We start from the raw sequence: 20,241 nt of genomic DNA, 5'->3' as shown, positions 1-20,241 counted from the left end.
GTGCAACATGAAGAATGTGCAAACAACTGCTTTGTTCTCACCAAAATAAAATGGGCAAATCTGTGGTTTTCTGCCTGAATGATTTATAGTATAAAATTCTCAACTCCTTTTTTCTTTAAAAAATAGGAAGTGTTTTTCCAAGCCATAACCTGGGGTTTTTTTTGTTGTTTTTTTTTTTAACCTGACTGTAGTAATGATCTATTTAGTCAGGTAAATGGGGAATATTTCATTCAGTCATCTAAAATATATTCATCTGGGTTGATATTTATTGGGTCAGTACATTCTAATTAAAAGAGATTTCATCTCTTCCTACTAGAGTGATGTTGACCTACCTCAACCATTCCCATGGCTTCCTCATAGGCCGACTGGTAGCCAGGCTATGTTTTAGAGCTGGTTGATATAGGGCGAAGAATCTAGACAAAGATCTATCACTTTTCTCTTTAGTACTAAATCATGCTAAGCCTTTGGATTTCTAGTTGAGGCATTTATTGAGCACCTACTATATTCCAGGCACATATTAGAGGCTGGAAATACAGTAATGAACAAGAGAGACAAGGGCCTGCTTCTCATGGACCTGCCTCTAGTGTGGTGATGGGGGGAAATAAATATGTAAACAATTAATTGAAGAAGACAAGTGCAGAAACAAAAAATTAAATTAAATTGAAAAAAACAATGTGAGGATGTGAGGGCGATCAGGCTGCGACATCTGTCATCCCATTGATCACCAGGGAGGATTCAGCTGATCTGGCTGGCTAGGCAGATGTCCCTCTCCTCTCTCACCGATCCCTGTGTGTCCCTCCTGAAGCTGCATGCCCGGTCAGAGCATGACCGTCCCCCTAGAGGAGAGGACCGGTCTTCGGTCAAGGGTATACAAGTAGCTGTGCTCCCCTGCAAGAACCTCCAAACAAGCTCTCATGTGACATGCTGGGAGGAAGAGAGACACTTTTGAATGGCAAGCCAGGGAACACCTTCCTACAGAGGTGGCATTGAAGTGGAAACCTACATGGTAACAGATCCAGCCAGGGGAGAGCATTACTAGCCAGAGGAGCGTTCGTGCTCAAACTGCGAACTTGCCTCTCAGTAGAACTGCCACGATATCAGAGCCAGGTCTGAGGACTCTGTGGACTGAGCCTTATTCAGGTAAGCTTCCCCTGCAGTGAGAAGGGGCCAGGCACCCGTGGCTGGTTTTAGTCCAAGTCCCAGGACTTGGTGCCAGTAGTCACTGCCTTTGACCCAGTCCCACCTGGAAACCACTTAAGAAGGTGCACTGAAGCTCCGGACATCGCAGCCCCAGGTGATGAGGACATTTTCCTGCAGATTCAGTGCTAACCCAAGAAATCCCCTTTTCAGGGCAAAAAAAAAATCTCTGGGAAGCCTTTTGCTTTATTTTTCATAAAAATTCCAGAGTTTAAACTGAGTCCAGGTTCCTACACAAGGCTAGAACATTGTATAGACAGGCTCAATTGTGCGTCCTCTCCGTTCCAGAAAGAATGAATGGTATGCTATTCTCTTAGTGGCCTTTTATACTGTTCCCTAACGGCCAGCCTTCAGTTTGGAGCATCTCGGCCAATAGCAAGGATGGTTCTTCCCTGGGACACTGGGTCTTGCCCTCATTCCTTCCCAAGATGTCTTGGCTCCTAATAAGCCACCGTATGTCTGGCTGCCCTGCTCCAAGCTGGTCTGCCTGCATTGCCAGGTGACCTGGATGACGGCTGCCACTCTTTCGCATTCATGAGCAGATGTTAAGTTGAGAAGCCCTTAAATGCAAAAATTTGAATTTGTGATGCAGGCAAGATGCTTCTGGGGTTTTTTGTTTTTTTACCTTCCCTGGTTGACAGTGAGGGGGTCTCCCTGCTGGGTGTTCTGCTACAGGCTTTGTGGGCAGCAGGTAAATCAAAGACCAGTTGCCAAAGCACTTGTCTTTGTTAGGTGATCCCAGCATGGCTCTCCATGGCCTAAATGTCTCAATGACCAGAAAATTGCTCTTTTGATCTTGTAACACATTCTGTATCTTTTCCCTTAATGGCTTCCTTGCTTCTGCAGCTATATTGCTGCTCGGGGTTCAAGACCAGCCCTGCGTCTACCCTCACTGTAATTTTGCCTGCGGAGGGGGTTTATTTCCTGGTTCTGTTTCATTTTTTAAATGCCCGTGTAAATATTCTTTCTGGGTTCATGAAAAGAGTGAGAGCTTTCATGATTTTCTTTACATACTAAAAGAAACCTCTCTCTTTCTTACCCCGTGGTCATTGCTGCCAAATGGATGTTTTGAAATGTCTTTTCCTTTTGCCTGCTAAAGCCTTCTACCCTGTCTGAGGCCTTGCTCTAATTAAGGCCTAACAGTCCTGCCCATCTTCCCCAAAGCTGAGCCCAGCCTGACATGGAGTCCCTGCCCCAGGGCCTTACAAGCCAGTGAGAAAGAAAACAAAAGCCACCAGCTGAGAATGTGGTTAAATCCCAGAAGGGCAGTGCCCTTGTCATTTTTACCCCTTCCTCTTGTTTCTTGAGCTGTGGAAAAGACGAGGAGGATCTTTAACAGGAAGAGAAAGGGGCTACGTCATTTAATGAGTCTCTAGACATTGCAGGATATCAAGAAGAACGCCCTGGGATAGAACAGGTGGTCATCTGGGAGGCAAAGCGGGGACATGGAGAGGGCCACAGACTGAGAGGACAGCAAGGGGAGCAGAAAATAAGAAAGAGGGAACAAAGGGAGCAGTCAGGAGGCAGGCAGGCGGTGGGCGAACAAAAGGAGATGCTGCTGTGCTGCACCCTGAAGCTGGGGGTGGGCAGCGTCCCAGGGAGAAAGAATGGGGAGGAGCTTCAACCAGAAAACGAAGACTTGGGAGAGCCCTTAAAAGGCAGGCTGCAGGCCTGCTGCGTGGGGACTGGTGCCCTGTTGTTCTCTCTGGCTTTGGTCATGATGTTGGCCTTGCTGCTTAACTGTCGCACATGGGCTATTATGAGGAACCCACAGATTGATGGCCTTAGAGGTGATTTATCCCAGAGTCTTATGAAGTCTCCATCCCCAGGTCCCCATTCTACATGCTGAGGATGCCAGAGAGCCCCACCCCACATCGCTCTACTGATCTGGATTAACCTTTACATTCAATGAGCTGCATTTTCACATGTGCTGTGACCCAGTGCTTTTGGTCTTCTGCAAAGCTCAGACTGGAGACAGACCGAAATACCTGCATTAAGCTGCAGAGTTTGGAAACTTTTTCCCAAAGTCATGTTGCTCACGGCAGGCATGCTTCTCTGCTATTGCACTACCCAGAGCCGTCCTTCCTTGCTCTTCACCAGCCTATTCGGCCCCTGGTCTGCATGCCTGGTAGGCGTCTCCAGTGGATATTTCAGTTATTTGACTTTTTTGGTCTCCAGGAGACCCACACCTGGCTGCACACCAGCACTTAGTGTTGTCATCGTCCCTGTACTTCTTGCTTAGCTCTTACGGGAATGTGAACCACAGACTCAGTTGCTGTGTGGACCTTAGGGCTACTTGACAGAGAAAACTGTGGCCCAGAGCAGTTGGGATTCTCCAGGTCACTCAGATAGTTAAGTAGCCGTGCTCAACTTCCAGTCCAGTGCTCTTTCCACCAATGCCGTTAGGTCACAGAGGAAGTCTACTGTCAGCTAGGGGTTTGGAAACTGTTTCTACAAAGGGTAAATATTTTAGGCTTTGTGTGGATCAAGGCAAAACTGAAGAATCATGTATGTATTTAAATAACAACAGAGCAACTTTTCCACAAAATTTTTATTGGTGAAATTAAAAATATAATAGTATATAAGATTAAGTGTAACAGTAATAGTACATGTACTGCCATAGATACAGAAATGACTGTGGCTGTGCCCCAGTAGAACTTCATTTACGGACACTGAAATTTGAGTTTCGTGTAAACTTCATGCCATGAAATATTATTCTCCTTTTGATTTTTATTTAAGCATTTAAAAATGTAAGAACATCCTCAGCTTGTAGGTTATACAAAAACAGGTGGCAGGCCAAATCTGGCCCATAGACCACAGTTTGTGGACCTATTTTCTAAGTCAGAATCTGCAAACTGGGGGCCCCTTGGCCAGTGCAGTCCACATATGTATTTTGTTTGACATTTAACAATAGTTTGAATTGAATTAGTTACCAGAGTTTTGTTTTCTAATTTTTTAACTGTATTAACTTTTTTCTTCTAATTATAAAAGTAAAATATAACTACTGTGAAATAAATTGGAATGTTAACATTTGGGGATGTATTCTTTCAGTCTTTTATCCATGTCTTGTGATTAACAGCTGAGATAATATTTTGTAGACAATTTTGTATCTTCTTTTTGTTCACTTAATATTATACCATAAGCATTTTATATCATTTAAAAATCTTTCATTAACATAATCTTTTAGAACTTTGTTATGAACATTTTAAACAGATGGAAAGCTAGTTTCATGAGCTCCTGTGTAGCCTTCACACAGCTTCAACAGTTCTCACCGGCTGGTCAGTTTGTTCCTGTAAATCCTCCCCGGTAGTATTTTAAAGCAAATCCTAGATCATATAAGTTTGTCTCTAAATATTTTTGTAGCCCTTGTCGGTTTTGCTCAGCGGTTAGAGCATCGGCCCGCAGACCAGAGAGTCCCGGTTTCGGTTCCCACTAAGGGCATGTACCTTGGTTGCAGTTTGTCCCGGGCCCAGTTGGGATCGTGTGGGTGGCAGCCAGTCAATGTCTCTCTCTCATATCGATGTTTTTCTCTCTCTCTCTCTCTCTTCCCCCCTCTCTCCCTCCCATTCTGTCTGAAGGTAAATGCAAAAATGTCCTCAGATGAGGATAAAAAAAATAAATATAAAAAATAAATAAATATTTTTGTAACGCTCTAAAAGATAAGGACTAAGAGAAATACTTTTTTCTTAGGAAATAAATACTAAAGTATTTAAAGGTAAAAGAGAATGATGTCTGCAACTTACAGATGAAAAAATAGTAGATAAATAGCCCTGGCCGGTTTGGATCAGCGGTTAGAGCGTCGGCCTGCAGTCCAGAGAGATCCGGGTTGGGTTCCTGCTAAGGGCATGTACCTCGGTTGCAGTTTGTCCCCGGCCCCGGTTGGGGTCGTGTGGGTGGCAGCCAGTCGATGTGTCTCTCTCACATTAATGTTTCTCTATCTCTCTTCCTCCCTCTTCCCTCCCACTCTATCTGAAGATAAATGCAAAAATGTCCTCGGGTGAAGATAAAAAGAATAGATAGATATGGGTAGAGTATATATAGGTTTTTAGGATACTATTTTTGCAAATTTCTATAACTTTGAAATATTTCTAAATTTAAAACTTTTAAAAATATGGATACTAAAATAATACATTTAAAGAGCGTGGATTATACCCTGGCTGATTTGGCTCAGCGGTTAAAGCGTTGGCCCGCAGACCAAAGAGTCAAGGGTTCCATTATGGTCAAGGGCACATACCTCCGTTACTGTTTGTCACCAGCCCTGGTCGGAGTTGTGTGGGAGGCAACCAGTCAATGTATCCCTCTCACATGGATGTTTCTCTCTCCCGCCCTCCCTCCCACTCTATCTGAAGATAAATAGAAAAATATCCTCGGGTGAGGATTAAAAAAAAATTTTTTTTTTAAAGTGTGGATTACTAAGAAACAAAAATAACCACAGTATTATTATCACAGCAACAAAAACAATAATTCTTTAATGACATCAAATATTATAGTCAGCATTCAAATTTGGTCTTTTTTTTTAAAAAAACAATTTGTTCAAACTACTCTAAAAAAGGTTCATACAGTACAATTACTATTTCCTCAGATTTCATTTAAGCGACAGCTTTCCCTTCCTCCCCTTCTTTCCTTCTTGCTATCGCTACAAGAACGTGTTGAAGCCGTCTGTCTGACACAGTCCCCACAGCCCGAGGTTCGACGATTTCATTCCTTTGTGCTGTTCTACATGATCTCAGAGATTTCTTGTGAGTTGCTACTTATAACTAGAAACTTGTCAGATTCAGATTCCCTTTTTGTTGTTGTTAATTAGTTGACATTTCATATTTTTTATAGGAAATTCCTGATTTTGGCTTCATTGGAAAATTACAGACCTGGCATTCCCAACTGGCAACAATCGGTCTAGGGCTGGGTGGTGACCATCCCCACTCCCTGTTTAGGTGGAACACGGACTGTCCTGTGGGTCCCAGTTCACATGAGTTCCTGCCTGGCTCCCACAGGCCTGAAGTTGACACCCTATTCTAAACACTGCCTTTTCCAGGGTGTTGGTAGACTTCTCAACACAGCATCACAAGAGACCTTTCAGGATCGTGGTAGAGATTGGAGAAAATGATTCAGACCAGCACTTTCTTAACATGCTTGAAGGGAAAGAGATAAGCAGCCACATCAGGGAAGTCCAAGTGATAGAATCTGTGCCCAGGATGAGGGAAAGAGAAGAAAAGTAAAACTATAAATTGAGTGCTGCAAATATGAGAGGCAGAAAGAGTTATGGATTCCTAACCCATGGTGGGGAACAAAGAAAGCAAGTGGGTTTAATAGAGACAAGACTTATTTACATCTGTGTATATATTATGATAATATTGAAACCTTAAAAAAGAAAGAAGGGGGGCAATACATGTGTAATTGGTCAATAGTTCTAATTTTAAAAAGTGCAGGCAGGCAGTTGAAGCATAACAGAAAATTGTGGGGATTGACAGAAATGAGGCAGAAAGCAAGAAAAGCCTGGAAAGGATCAGGAGCCACGCTGTGGAGATGGTGAAAAATCGGTAGAAACATAAGGAGAGAAGAGAGAATTTTGAAAGTCTTAGGTGTTTTATTTTTGTGATTAGCAAACGTATTAAAATGAAAATGATCGTAAAGCTATAGAAAAAGAAATCACATGTAGTTGTTTTGAAAAGAATAAACCTTTCCAGAAAAGAATAAAATTATGACAAGTTGGGACGTTCCTGGAAATTTCCAGATAGTTCCCCATAATCAGAAGAATGATTAAGAGAGAGAATCTTCAACTGGTTATAAGGAAGGGTGGAAAATTCTGAAGGACAGGCTGATTATGTAAGTTTTAGGCTGTGGTGGTTAAAACTGTTGCCATTATATTTTCGTTATTAATAACAATTTGGGGGAATCTATTGGCTTCTGGAGATACATTTAGCTCTAATAAGAAAGAAATGCCACTGTTTGTGAATTCCCAAGTGGATGTAAGGAGCCATTCATTTGCTAAGCCTCTTAGGAAAGCCAGAGCCGATTTCACCCTTAACAAGCTGTTGACAGCTTCTGATCAAGGTACCACCTTGGAACATGTTAGCAGCACAGAAAGTGGAGTGTGGAGTCAGACCTGTGTTTAAATCCCTTTATGTCAGTCACCATGTGACCCTGGCAGCTTACCCATGGAAAATTTCTAGGGTGTAAATGTCGCTTTACACACAGAACCTATGATTCTTACCGCTTGGACTGTGGGAATTCAGAGCTCTGAATACTTAACTTCCAGCTCTAAGAGCCACAACTGCTTACACATACAGAGCACTTACTATGTGCCAGGCACTACTGTAGATGCTTCTTGTGTTATCCTGTTCAATCATCAAAAAGCCCTATGAGGTAAGTGTAGTATTAAAACTAGCCCCATTTTACGGATGAGGAAACCAAGGCTCAGGGAAGTTGAGTAATTTGCCTGAAGTTACATAGTGAGTGACTTTGTAAGCAACAACGCTGGGCTTTAAACCCAGACAGACAAAATCCAAAGGCCAAATTATTTTGTGCTACCACTTCCCACCTTCCAATCTCAGGGAAGCAGAGAAAGCAATGTCCTTGGCTCCTAATTCATGTGCCTCAGTTTTGTTGGAGGTTGGAATGATTTTTAATTTTTTTTCTTTATTGACTTGAGAGAGAGAGAGGAAGAGAGAGGGAGAGAGAGATAGAAACATCTATGAGAGAGAGCATTGATCAGCTGCTTCCTGCATGCCCCCCACTGGGGATTTGGCCCACAACCTGGGCATGTGCTCCGACCGGGAACGAACCAGCGACCTCTTGGTGCATGGGTCGATGCTCAACCACTGAGCCACACCAGCTGGGCTGGAATAATTTTTTATTTCCCAAAAGCCTCAGTGAAAACAAGTAAACTTGCAATCAGACCGCAATTTTCTTTAGGTTGGAATCCACAATTAACAGTGGGTTAGCTCAAGTTTTGTAGAAGCTCTGATTGGTATTTACATATACAAAAACACTGCAGGGTCATTTTTCTAAGTGGGAAGATGAATCATTAGTTAAGAAATGCAATTTAGTGGAATAGATCTTTTTAAATATGTGGCCTAAGGAGAGAAGAAAGAGTCCTTGGCTTTGAAGAGGCTAGGAGCTGCTAGTGCACATGTGTGTGCATGTTGCCCAACCTGCCAGCCTTCAAAACCCTGCATTTATTTATTTACTTACTTACTTACTTTTGAGGTCTGGTGATAATATTTATTTGTGGCACCAAACCCTGCCTTTATTTTGAAATTTCATGATCCTTTAATTTGACTTTGAGGCAGTCTATTTTCCCTTCAAAAAAGGTTTATTGGTTTTGTATTTAATATCAGAATCTGCGTTATTCCTCAAAATGATCACGTTCTTAAAACATGGTCAAGAACTGGGATACAGAATTGCAAACATGTACTCCAAGCTAAAAACAGGATGTAAGTCATGCATAGAACAGACTTTCTATCCTAAGTTGTTATCTGGGAGTGAATCTTTTCTGAAGTCAAATTTAAAATAAGACTCATTCTACCAAAACACAGGACACATGGATGGGTTTTTAAAAACAAGCAAACGAAACCTGGACATTAGTGCACTTGGCCATAGCTCCCCAAGTTTGTGGCAGGCCTCAGTAAACACTTTTCCAATGAGCGGTCCCTAGCAGGTAGTCAGTAGCCTTTATTTAAGGAAGAAAACTGAGCTTTTTGCGTGAAATCTTTTTTATACCACGCGTGGAAAATCTATCTAGGCCTCTCCAGACAGCCCGGGGAAAGCGCAGGTAGACAGCCCTAGTCCTGAGAATTTGATTAAATTAAAACTGCACTTGACTTTCTCGGAATCCTGCCTCTCTCCAATGCGCAGGGTTTGGATGCTGTCTGGAATACGGGTCTGGGACCCTGGAACCGTCCTGCGGGCCCAGGCCTTACTCTGAGTGACTGGACTCTGGCGGTAGACCCCTAACCGGGTTGTCCTTCCGCAGGTTCTGAGCTGTTTTCCCTGGAGAGGGTGGAGGCGGAGGCCGCTGTCCGCTTGGTGACGTCTGGGGCGCGCGGGGCCGTCGTGGGCGCCCCGGGGTCCCGCCGCTGCCCTCCCAGGGCCTCGTCCAGGGCGCGGCGAGCCCCCTGGAGCACCGGCCCACGGGGCAGAGGGTCCGGCCGACCTCCTCCCGGACGGGCTGCGGCCAGTGCCCCGCGCCGGGGGCGGGCCGGGCTGGCAGAGCCCAGCCGCCGGCGTCCATTTTCTGGGCGGTGCTGTGCGGCGCAGCGGCGGGCCTGGCGGGTCCGGAAGCGCCATGGACCCCCGGGGAAACGCGCTCGCGGCGGCGGAGTCGAACCCTGTAAGTGCCAGTCGCAGGGTCTGTGTGCGTGGCTGGTGGGCGAGGCGCGGCCGGTTGCGGCCATCTCTCCCCGCGGGGAGTATCGAAAGCTGGCGGGGGAGCCCGGCGCAGGGCTGTGAGCTCCGCCAGCGCTGGAGAGCCGAGCTGCTGCAGCGCCCGCGCGCCCGCAGGTGCCCGGGCTCGGGGCCTGCGCCGGCCGGGGAGGGGGCTGCACTGCAGAGTCGGGCAGGTTGCACCGCATCTAGTGGCCCAACTGCGCAGCTGTGCTGGAGGGCGGGGGCGGGGGAGAAATGCGCACCCAAGGGACGTTCTGGGCTCAGGTCCAACAGGCTCCGGCGCTACCCTGACAGTCGCACCTTCCCATCCCCAGACTGCGACTCGGACCCCAGTCCTGACCCTGCGGAAACCTGATGATTTCCCTGGTTCAACACCAAGCCCCTGGAATTGAATGGAAAATGCAAAGGCATGGCCCTGCCCCCAGGGGGTTACAATCCCAGCCTCCTACTTCTGCAGTATAGTCCGGTCTGCTCAGTTGGTCCAGCACAACCGCCTGCTGTTAGCCACTTCTTTGCAGGGTATATAATAATCACCTTAGATTTTAGTCCATCCACGATTCCACTTTGTACCTCCTGCTCTGCCGTAGGTAAGTGACTAATTCCATTCTGGGCTCTGGCCCTAATTGAATATCCGCTTTTAAAGATTCCTTATAGATGATATGCGTTATGGTGCTTTATACATATTTTAACGGTTAAAGACTTTTCTCCTAATTAGAAAGCTCAACTACTCGGGCAGGTTCTCATGGTTGAAAAGCATAGGTGGATTTAGTGCATGATTTCAGAGAAACTTTTAGTGAGGTGCTATAGCTAAATGTAGTGTTTTTCCAGTGGTGAAGGGACCCATTAGAAGATAGTGAAATCAGTTTAGTGAGTTACTACTGGAGTTTTTAAAAAGGTATAGAATGTATAATGCAATGTAGAAAAGAATCGAATCGAATAGAAAATATCAGAATGCATTGTACACAGAGTAAGCATTGCTTTGATGTTTTGAAATTTGGGGGTTGTTTACATAATTTTTAAAAACGATGGGTTACTGCCAAAAAGTTTTTAAAACTGTGACTTACAGGTTAATAATCCAGGCTTTGGAATCAACTGAACCTGGGGTTAAGTCCCAGATCTAACATCACCTCGTTGTGTGACCTTGAGCATATTCCATGACCTCTCAGCGTCTCTTAGTATAGCTGTAAAGTAGCGGAATGTCTCCTAATATTTGAGGGTTATTATGAAGACTATATGAGGTCACATGTCAGTCACTTTGCTCAGTGCTTGACTTATAGTAGGTGTTCAATACACATGCTACTTGTAATTACTGTTGTTGTGGCAACATCAGATCCTGGCAACTAGTCTTGAGACACTGTGCTTCTCTGTTCTGTTCCTTTTTAGACCTTGATGTGGAAGAGATGGAGGACTCAGAACCAAGGATTTCTGAGTGATTTCTCCCGGAGCACGAGAAACAAACGTTGTTAAGGCGGTCCGTTCTACCTGAGGTAACTGGGTTGCGTGTGTCCTTAGTCTACATGAAAGAGGAAATGGCTTTTCTAAGGGACTGAAGGACTCCCGGGGGGCATATGGTTTGTGCCAGTGATCCACCAGGTTTGGGGATTGCAAAGTGACAGTGACATTTAAGCGAACTGTTATTAAGGAGGCATGGTGCAAGAGGCCTCCGTGATGAGGGTGAACTAAGCTAATGGGGCTCCAGGACAACTGGTTTCTTGTTTCCGTTCTGCCAGTGACTGTCATGGCAACTCCTGTGCGTCTCTTTATAGATCGCTAACTTCTCCAAGCTGGAAGGGCCGACAGACATCACTGAGGCCCAGAGAGTTTAAATGACTCTTCAGGGTGACCAAGTGCACTGGGATAGAGGCAGGCCTGACACCTGGTTCGGATTGCTTAGTCATGCAACCAGCCTCCGGGCCTGCTGTGAGGTGCGAACAGCACTAGGCACTGAGAGTAAAGTGCGAAGAGCCCACTTGCAATTTGTGCAGACAAGTACTGACAGCTCAGTCCATTAAACACTACCTTTGAGGCATATCCAAAGCCCCAGATGCCGATTGCAGCAACTACCATTTATTATCAAGCACATGTGTGCGCGCGCATGCACATAAGGCAGTGTGTTCCGGGATTAAGTGTTGTATTTTTATTTATTTCTCACAAGCGAAGGATTAAAATGTGAAAATGCACAGGCAGTTCATGAAGGTCTTTGCATCTCATACTACATTTGTGGTGCACATTCTGTATGCACAGCACAGTGCTAGGCCCACCAAGTGTGAGGGAGAGTGCTTGCCCTGGGGGAGCTTGCAGCCTAACCTCCAAAGAGGGAAGTCAGACAGGCAGCGCCCGACAGTCACCCCTCCTGCACCTGCTTCCGCAGCCAGAGTGGGATCTGTCCCAGGAAGAGTTAACATATCATGGTTCTTGCCCTCAGTGTACCCCCCTTTTGTTTTCAAATTTAATATATCCTTCCATCTATCTATAAAAACTTATGCTTTCAATTTACAAACAATAGGAAGAACTTCTCTGAAATCATTCATTTATTTGTCATTCCACAAATGTTTATCGAGCTCCTCCAAGGCACTTGGGTATTCAAGACCAAACATAGCACCACGTTTTCACCATCATGATATTAGTCTTATTCAGTCTCTTGGAAAGGATTCATCATTCAACAGTTAGAGATTTAAAAAAAAATTTTTTTTCTTTATTGCTTTTAGAGAGAGAGGAAGTAGAGGGAAAGAGAGATAGAAACATCGATGAGAGAGAACATCAATTGGCCGCCTCCTGCAAGGCCCCCACTGGGAATTGGGCCCACAATCTGGGCCTGTGCCCTGACCGGGAATTGAACTGGCAACCTCTTGGTGCATGGGTCAATGCTTAACCACTGAGCCACGCTGGCTGGGTGATAGAGATTTTTTTATTGTTAACATGCTAGACTACCAGCTCCAAGGATGTTGGAGACTGATCCATAAATAGGATTCCAACTGGATATACAAGAAAATCTTTTTTTTTTTTAGTCATACAATCTTCAGAAAGGAATTTTTTCTCTTTTACATTTTGGTTTTGCCATTACTGTCATCTGCTTATAGAGGCCTTTTATTTGTACACTTAACCTGTACCCAGAGAGAAAAACCAGTTTGGCAAGTAGGCTTTTTTTTGACGCAAAATGCTCTTTTTTAGCTTTGGAGGCCACACAGCACTAGGAGTATTCAAAGTAAAGCAATTTAAGAGATACTTTAATTTAAAGGTACAAAGGTAGAGAGAGTGCCAGTAATTGCATTAAGCAACAGAAATCAGATTGTGAGTCTTGAATGCTACTTGGAATACACTTAAGCTCCAACTGGAACAAATGAGACGCTGAATGTCCATGTGCTCTGCAAACTTTGAGGAGTCCTGTAAATGTTATGCAGCAAATCTTGACTGAGTAACTTCCAGCAGTGTGCCAGTGTTCGAGAGAACGGACATCCAACAGCAAAAAGATCTGCTTCCTTCCCTCTCAGACCCTGTTCTGTAGGTGAGGAAATAAAATACGAAATAACTGTATGGTAAATGCCCTGAAAGATATTTTGGTAATTTGAAGAGGAAGAGGTCCCCTTTCCCTCTAGGAGTCAGGGGACTCTTTTTTTTTTTTTTTTTTGTTGTTGAGAATAAACATTTCAGCAAGCCCTTGAAGGACGTGGAGTTCTCATCAGAGAGATGAGGAGGAGGCATCTGAGGTCGGAGAAGTGGCAGGAAGACAGGAAAGCGTGGAGCACATTCCGTGAAAGGTAGTAGCCCAGTTGAGTTAGAACTGGTCTATACGGGCATCTAGTGGGAAATGAAACCATAGAACATTTGGTGCCAAATGATGCTGGTCTTGAATGCCAAGCTGGAAAGATGAAGGCACTATCCAGTAGGAGACACTGAAGATATCTGGACAGAGGAGTAGTATGGCTGCTCTTTAGGAGTGTGCTCTTGTGGTGGCTCATGGGGAGGGGAGGAGGCAGGGCAGACACCAGAGACAAGGAGACCAGTTAGAAAGTTCCCACAGTCCACCAAGGAAAACGGTGGGAGGAAGGCCCGAAATGGGTAGGAGAAGTGAAATGGGAAAGGAATAGATGCAAAGGGAAGAATTGACACCATCTGACACCTGTAGAGAAGGAATAGCTAACGCCGACATATTTCCAGAGCAGTGGTACCCATGAAAGAAGGTTGGAAGGAGGTGAAGGGCTGAGTTTGAAGTGTTGAAGTATGACACCCCCAGACAGTTGGGGACTTTGAGCTCCAGAGGAAGGCTGGGGCTACTCTCTGAGTCCTTGGGATATAAACAAGTCGAGAGTTAGGAGAAGAGATTTTTCAGAACGAGAATATGTGGAGGCAGAGGTTGAGGATGGAGCTTTACGAGAAAAGAAAGAAGAACCTAGGGAGGATCTAGAGAGAATTTTTGGCAATAGAGCAAGGAAGAACCATAAGAGACCACGACTCCAGAAGCCAGCCGAAGGGGAGTTCCCAGGGGAGGGGACCTAGAGTGTCAGATGCTGGAGGGGTCAGGGGAGGCCCAGGGCGGTCATTGGATTGACAGATGCTAGATCAAATGTTTGTTGGTGTTTTCCTTTGTAAGATAATATGACTACAGAATGAATATTAAGATATTTCATTTGCAAAAATTTGTAGCTTGCGCAAATCAAGAATCACTGTGTATTCGACCCTAGCAAGCTTCAAAACACACTTCTGATTACTAAAATGCAGGCTGTTATAGGTGGTTTTGATAGTAGTCATGCCCTTTATTCTGTTGTCAGCAGATGGACCAAAGAATATTTGTTGATATTGGAAGTTCTTTAAAAACTACACTTCTGTTGATGCAAAACGTTTCTAAAAATAATTTAATTCCTTTGCCTTTTTACCATATGGCTATCTTATGACATGAGTGTGTGTATGAGTGTGCGTGTGTGTTTTCATAGGCATATGAGCTTAATACAATGGAATGAGAAGACCGGGGTCAGATAAATCTAGTTTCACAACTGCGCCGGGCCATATTCCAGGCTTGTGACTTCAGAAAACTCACTCTCCGTCTAAGCCTAACTTTTTCCATCCATAACTCAAATAAGATTATTTTGAAGATTGAGTAATATGTAATTTAGTCAAGATCTATACTATACTAGACAATTAATAAATGTTGATCCCCTTCCCGATTACCTTGTGTGCGTATGTAAATGTCTACGTCGTGCATCTAGACACAAAGCCTTATCTTTATGACTCGTTTTTAATGTGTTAGTTTTATCATAGAAAGCGCATACCTCCCACTATAGCTAAGCTCTCCTGTGATCATTCAAGTGACTTGCAGTTTAATATGGGTGAGACTCAACCTGGGGAGCTTACTGAGATGTAGATTCCCAGACCCCTGGCGCAGAGGCTCTAATTCAGTAGAGCTGGGGTGGGGCCTCTGGGAATCTCCATTGCAAACAGTCACTGCTGTGACGAAGATGAACACATGCCAGTTGCTAGGAAGGGATCAACTTGAGACTTGATAGGCTGATTTCAAACCCAGTTTCTGGTAGAGCCACATCTATGCTCAAAAGTTTGATATTTGTATCAATAAACATTGCTTATAGATTATATTTTTAACAAGATAAAAACAAACGGATCCCAGAAAATCAAGGAATGGTGGTTTTATCGTGCCCACTTTCGCTGTCTGCGGTGCATCCACAGCAGTACTGGGCAACACGCAGCCCCCAACTCAGCTGCTTTTCCTGGGGAATGTGTGGCGAGGCCTTCTCCCTATGCTAAGAGTTTGCAAAGCCAGTAACTATAAATGTTGTTACAGGTAGTGTATTTAATGGCAGCAACATTGTACAGTCATGCCATTAAAACATTTTAGTGCATTTATCTGTCTGACTCTGTGTCTTCTGGTCGATAAACATCTGTCATTTTATTGTATTTCCCTCATTCTCTGCATCTTGGAATCATGTAGTTTTCAGGCTAGTTCATGTTGTTCATCTATCCCAACCTCATTTTATAGATGAGAAAATAATTTATCCTTCTTTTCCCTAGTCCTAGCTCTCTGCTTATTCACAAGCAAAGACGGAGACATGCATACGTTTGGTGTTTAAGCTATGTGTGGAGAATAGAAAACCTATTTACTTGTATATATTGAACTGTGTTTTATGTTCCTTGTACATACTTTAAAAATCAGATGACTGAACAGGAATGTATTAATTAAGGCCATACTGAGTCATTTTATAATGTTGTTGGCATTCCATTGATGGTTTGCGTCTCTTGGAAGAGGATGCCAATGGCCTGGACCTTTCCCTAGGAACAGGGTTTCTCTGTCTATACCCGTAGCTCCCCAGAGGATAAAGACAGACTGACTTTCATGTCCGTTCTATACTTTATGTGCATTATCTCAGCCATCTCATTAGACGCTCAAAATAACCTGGTGTGGTGGACTTGAGGCAAAGAGGCTCAGTGATGCAGCCAGTGTTGTACATTTCTCACACCCTGGGTCCTGTCTGACTCCAAAGTCCTGCCTCTTCTTGCCACAACCAGGTTGTTTCCCCAGCCACGTACTGAGCGTATGCAGGAGATCGCTATTTCTTTTTTATTTTAATTTTTTTTTTTTTTTATCCTCACCCGAGGATATTTTTCCATTTTTTGTACAGATAGAGTGGGAGGGAGAGAGAGGAAGGGAGAGAGAGAGAAACATCGACGTGAAGGGACACATCGAGTGGCTGTCACCCGCACGACCAACCAGGGCCGGGGACAAACTGCAACCGAAGTACGCGCCCTTAGCGGGAACCGAACCCGGGTCTCTCCGGACCGCAGGCCGACGCTCTAACCGCTGAGCCAAACTGGCCAGGGCTTTATTTTAATTTTTAAAATATGTTTTTATTGCCCTGGCCAGTTTGGCTCAGCAGTTAGAGCATCGGCCCATGGACCAGTGGGACTCGGGTTCAGTTCCAGCCAAGGGCACGTACCTCAATTACGATTCATCCCCGGCCCTGGTTGGGGTCATACAAGAGGCAGCCACTCCAAGTGTCTGTTTCACAGTGATGTTTCAGTCTCTTTCTTCCTCTCGCTCCCTCTCACTCTATCTGAACAAAAATGGAAAAATGTCCTCAGGTGAGGATAAAAAAATATATGTTTTTTTTGCTTTTTTAGAGAGAGAGGAAGGGAAAGAGAAATAGAAACATCGATGTGTGAGAGAGATACATCCGTTGGCTGTCTCCTGCATGTCCCCAACCAACTGGGGATTGAGCCCGAAACCCAGGCATGTGCCCTGACCGGGAATTGAACCGGGACCTCTCAGTCCACTGAGCCACACTGGCCGGGCATAGACCATGGTTTCTGATTTCAACTTAGAGACTTAGAGACCTTTGTCTCCGGTATTATTGTAACCTCAGAATTTTTGACAAGAGGCAAGTGGAGCAGAGGTACTGTGCAGACTTGAATTTGTTCAATAAGTAACTATGAGCCAGGTACCAGAGCAGGACCCTACCCTGGTGGGGCCTCCCCGTCTCCGTCACAAGCCCTTATCTACCACCCAGGTGCCGCTACAGGCTTTACTTTCCGTCGGAACACCACTGGTTTCTGCACCAATAAGATCAGTCCATCTGTCTCGGCGAGCGCTGTCCCTCCCCCTGTTCTGGCTGAACGTTCCCAGAGGGCCAAGCCAGTTGAAAGATTAAAAGAATTCCTTGGGGATTGCCCAGAGGTGCTCCATAAGTGTTTGTTGATGCCCCCCTGAGGCGCGGGGACGTTTCCTGGGGGCTAGGACAGGAGCCCGGAGCCCTGCAGAGGGAGGCAGAAAGACCTCTGTGAGAGCAGACAGGAGGCCTGGCACTCGCTCCTTGCCCCACTCTGCAAGCTTGGGAAGGCAAGTCCAGTAAGTTTGCCGCCTTGGCTTCCTCACCTGTAACCAGAGGTTCGGCTCGATGATGGCTAAGGTGCCTCCAGCAGGAATTTCTTCCCTCCAGCAGAAAAGCAGATATGCTGAGACAACGCAGACAAACTCCATGTCTGAGGTCTTCCCGGGCTCCCGATTTCAAACTCCCTCCAACTCTCCTCGTGGATACACACTAATACTAGCCAGACTGGGGGTTCAGACTTTAGCCCATGTGCTTTTGGGGAGAGGGCCTGAATTTAAGGGTGGGAGAGATTGTCCACTTTCGAGGACATGAACATTCTTATAGGAAGATGGAGACTAGCTGGGAGTCAGTCGAGAGGTGGCAAAATGGGAGGGAGGGAATCATGGTTTTCACGTTTTATGGCTAAAAAGACCCTGGGAAGTAAACTAGCCCAGCCTCTTCACATTCCAGTTAGGGAAACAGGCGTCCCAGGAAGTCATAGGACTTACTCAAGGTCACACAGTTAGTGGCAGACTGGGAACAGAACCCAGTGTGCTGTGTTCAGTCCAGTATGCTCTCTGCAGAAACAGGTTGGGCCAGTCCTGAGGCATGTTATCAGGAGAGCAGGAGCCGGGGGTCGGCAAGCAGCTTCGAGAGGAGCCCAACTATGCCGTCGGACGGGGCTTCTAGCTGACACCCGTGGACTCCATGATGCACTTCCATCCAGTGAAGCACCTGTGTTCTTGCCATTGAAGGTAGTCAAGAAAATGTCTTTTTAATTGTTTTTTTTAAATCCTCACCTGAGGATGTTTACATTGATTTTCAGATAGAGTGGAAGGGAGGGAAGAAGGAAGGGAGAGAGAGAGAGAAACGTTGATGTGAAAGACACATTGACTGATGCCTCCCGCACAACCCTGACCGGGGCCAGGATAAACCGCAACCGAGGTCCGTGCCCTTGACTGGAATCGAACCTGCTCCTCCCTGGTCCGCGGGCTGAGCCCAACCGGCCAGGGCAAGAAAATGTCTTTTTAAACTGGGAGAGGCAGAAGGCTGTTTTCTATTTTGTTAAAGCATTTTTCCTCTCTTACTTAAATGAAAATTACTAAGTTCTACAATAATTTAATTTCGAAAGGAATTAAACATATTCTCAGAGAGTATGAGGAAGGAGACCCAGCTTGGCAGCACCCATTTTACTGGCTACTACTTGGAGCATGTGCATCCCAGGGTGCCTGTGTGTGAGGAGTGCAGGGACTGTGCGTCCCAGGGGCGTCCTGGGGTTACTCCAGCCGTGAAGGCGGCTTTGTGCAGGGCCGGGGGGCAGATGAGCTGTCACTTCCTGCTTTGTGAGTGGACCAGTGTTCCTAGGCCCCGTTTTGTTTGTCTTCTTCTTCCTGTTCGCGTGTTAGAACAACTCTGGTTACGTGTAGAGCTGATTACAATTAGGTGGTAAGACCACCAAATCAGTCAAGACAGAGCTGAATGTATTACGTTGCCAGGCACGAGAGGCTCGCGTTCGACTCTCAGGCTCCCCAGACGTACGTGCATTTTCCTGTGAAGCTGGGAGGTTTCTGATGAGCTCTCATAGAACGTTGATTCGCTTAGACCAAAGTGAGATTTCCTTTTTAAAAGCCTACTCAGCGTTCTGGTCTGTCCCTGCTTATACCGGTTTATTCTGGTCTTGTCCTCCCTGCGCGAACTCCAAGAGCAGGGTTTCTCCAGGTCTCACTGCTGTCTCTGCTGCTCTAGGTGGAAGCAGCGTCACGGTAGCCAAAGTCACACCTGCTGCTGGGTGCCTGTCTGTGTCCTGCCCTTCGCTTGGACTAGCTCGAGCTCCACCTTTGCTTTAACGGGAGGGGAAGGGAGGACCACTTTGAGGAAGAAGGAGGTACCGGGAAAGACGGAAAAAGTGATGACGTGGCCGTGCAATGAAGCCCCAGACGGGGTTTTACTCACACGTTAGAAAACGGGCCTACCCTAAGTGTTGTGCTAAATGGGGTTAAAACTTTTTTTTCCAGTCAAGGTCTAGTAATGCTGGAGTTTCTTGAGCCACTACACGCTGTAGGGTGACTTTTTACACAGAAGTACTGTAAATTCCCCAGGAGAACATTTCTTTCCCCTAAATGAATATATACTACAAAGTGAGTTTCTGATCCTGTTTGTTTTGTGTGTGTATGTGTGTGTGTATTTTTTTAATCTCACCACAAGGATGTGCTTTTTATTGATTTTATTTTTAGAGAGAAGAAAAGAGGGAGAAACATCGACATGAGAGAGAAATATCAGTCGATTGCTCTTGTACATGCCCTGACCAGGGATCGAACCCGCAACCTTTTGGTATATGGGTCGATGCTCCAACCAACTGAGCCACCTGGTCAAGGCCTGTTTGTCATATATTTAATATTGCTAATATTTGTTTTTGATTTTGACATTTAAAAAATCAAGAGTTTTTTTTCATGTCCAAATGATCTATCTTAATACTTTCTTCCTTGTTTAATGATAAGTTTCTGATAAGATGATTTGCACTTCACTTTTCTCTATTGTAGGAAATACTTATTTTATTTTATTTTTTTATTCCTCGCCTGAGGATATTTTTACATTTATCTTCAGACAGAGTGGGAGAGAGAGAGAGAGAAACATCGATGTGAGAGAGACACATAGACTGGTTGCCACCCGTACGACCCCAACCAGGGCTGGGGACAAACAGCACCCGAGGTACATGCCCTTGGCCGGAATCGAACCTGGGACTTCCTGGTCCACAGGTTGACGATCCAACTACTGAGCCAAACTGGCCAGGGCGAAAATACTTTTTGAGGTCTTTTTTTTCTGTTATGAATTTTTTTTTTTCTGT

The 20,241-nt window shown here is 45.2% G+C and overlaps 1 protein-coding gene across 3 annotated transcripts in view; it reads left to right on the top strand.

The window, feature by feature from the left end:
- ZBTB38 (zinc finger and BTB domain containing 38) overlaps positions 1–20,241 on the top strand; it is a 120,669-nt gene that overhangs the window by 63,807 nt on the left and 36,621 nt on the right. Inside the window, exons 1-3 of one of the 3 annotated variants that reach the window (XM_036266188.1) lie at positions 9,464–9,526; positions 9,897–10,169; positions 10,966–11,069. The gene's annotated coding sequence lies outside the window, so the exon portion shown is untranslated. Of the gene's footprint in view, positions 1–9,463; positions 9,527–9,896; positions 10,170–10,965; positions 11,070–20,241 lie in introns of those variants that run through there. The other 2 variants (XM_036266187.1, XM_036266190.1) reach the window with 2 other exon arrangements.

The sequence above is a fragment of the Molossus molossus genome, unplaced genomic scaffold (genome assembly GCF_014108415.1).
Source record: "Molossus molossus isolate mMolMol1 unplaced genomic scaffold, mMolMol1.p scaffold_m16_p_18, whole genome shotgun sequence".
NCBI lineage: Eukaryota > Metazoa > Chordata > Mammalia > Chiroptera > Molossidae > Molossus > Molossus molossus.
The sequence above is the reverse complement of the archived record's forward strand: the minus strand, read 5'-3'. Positions and strand labels throughout refer to the sequence as shown.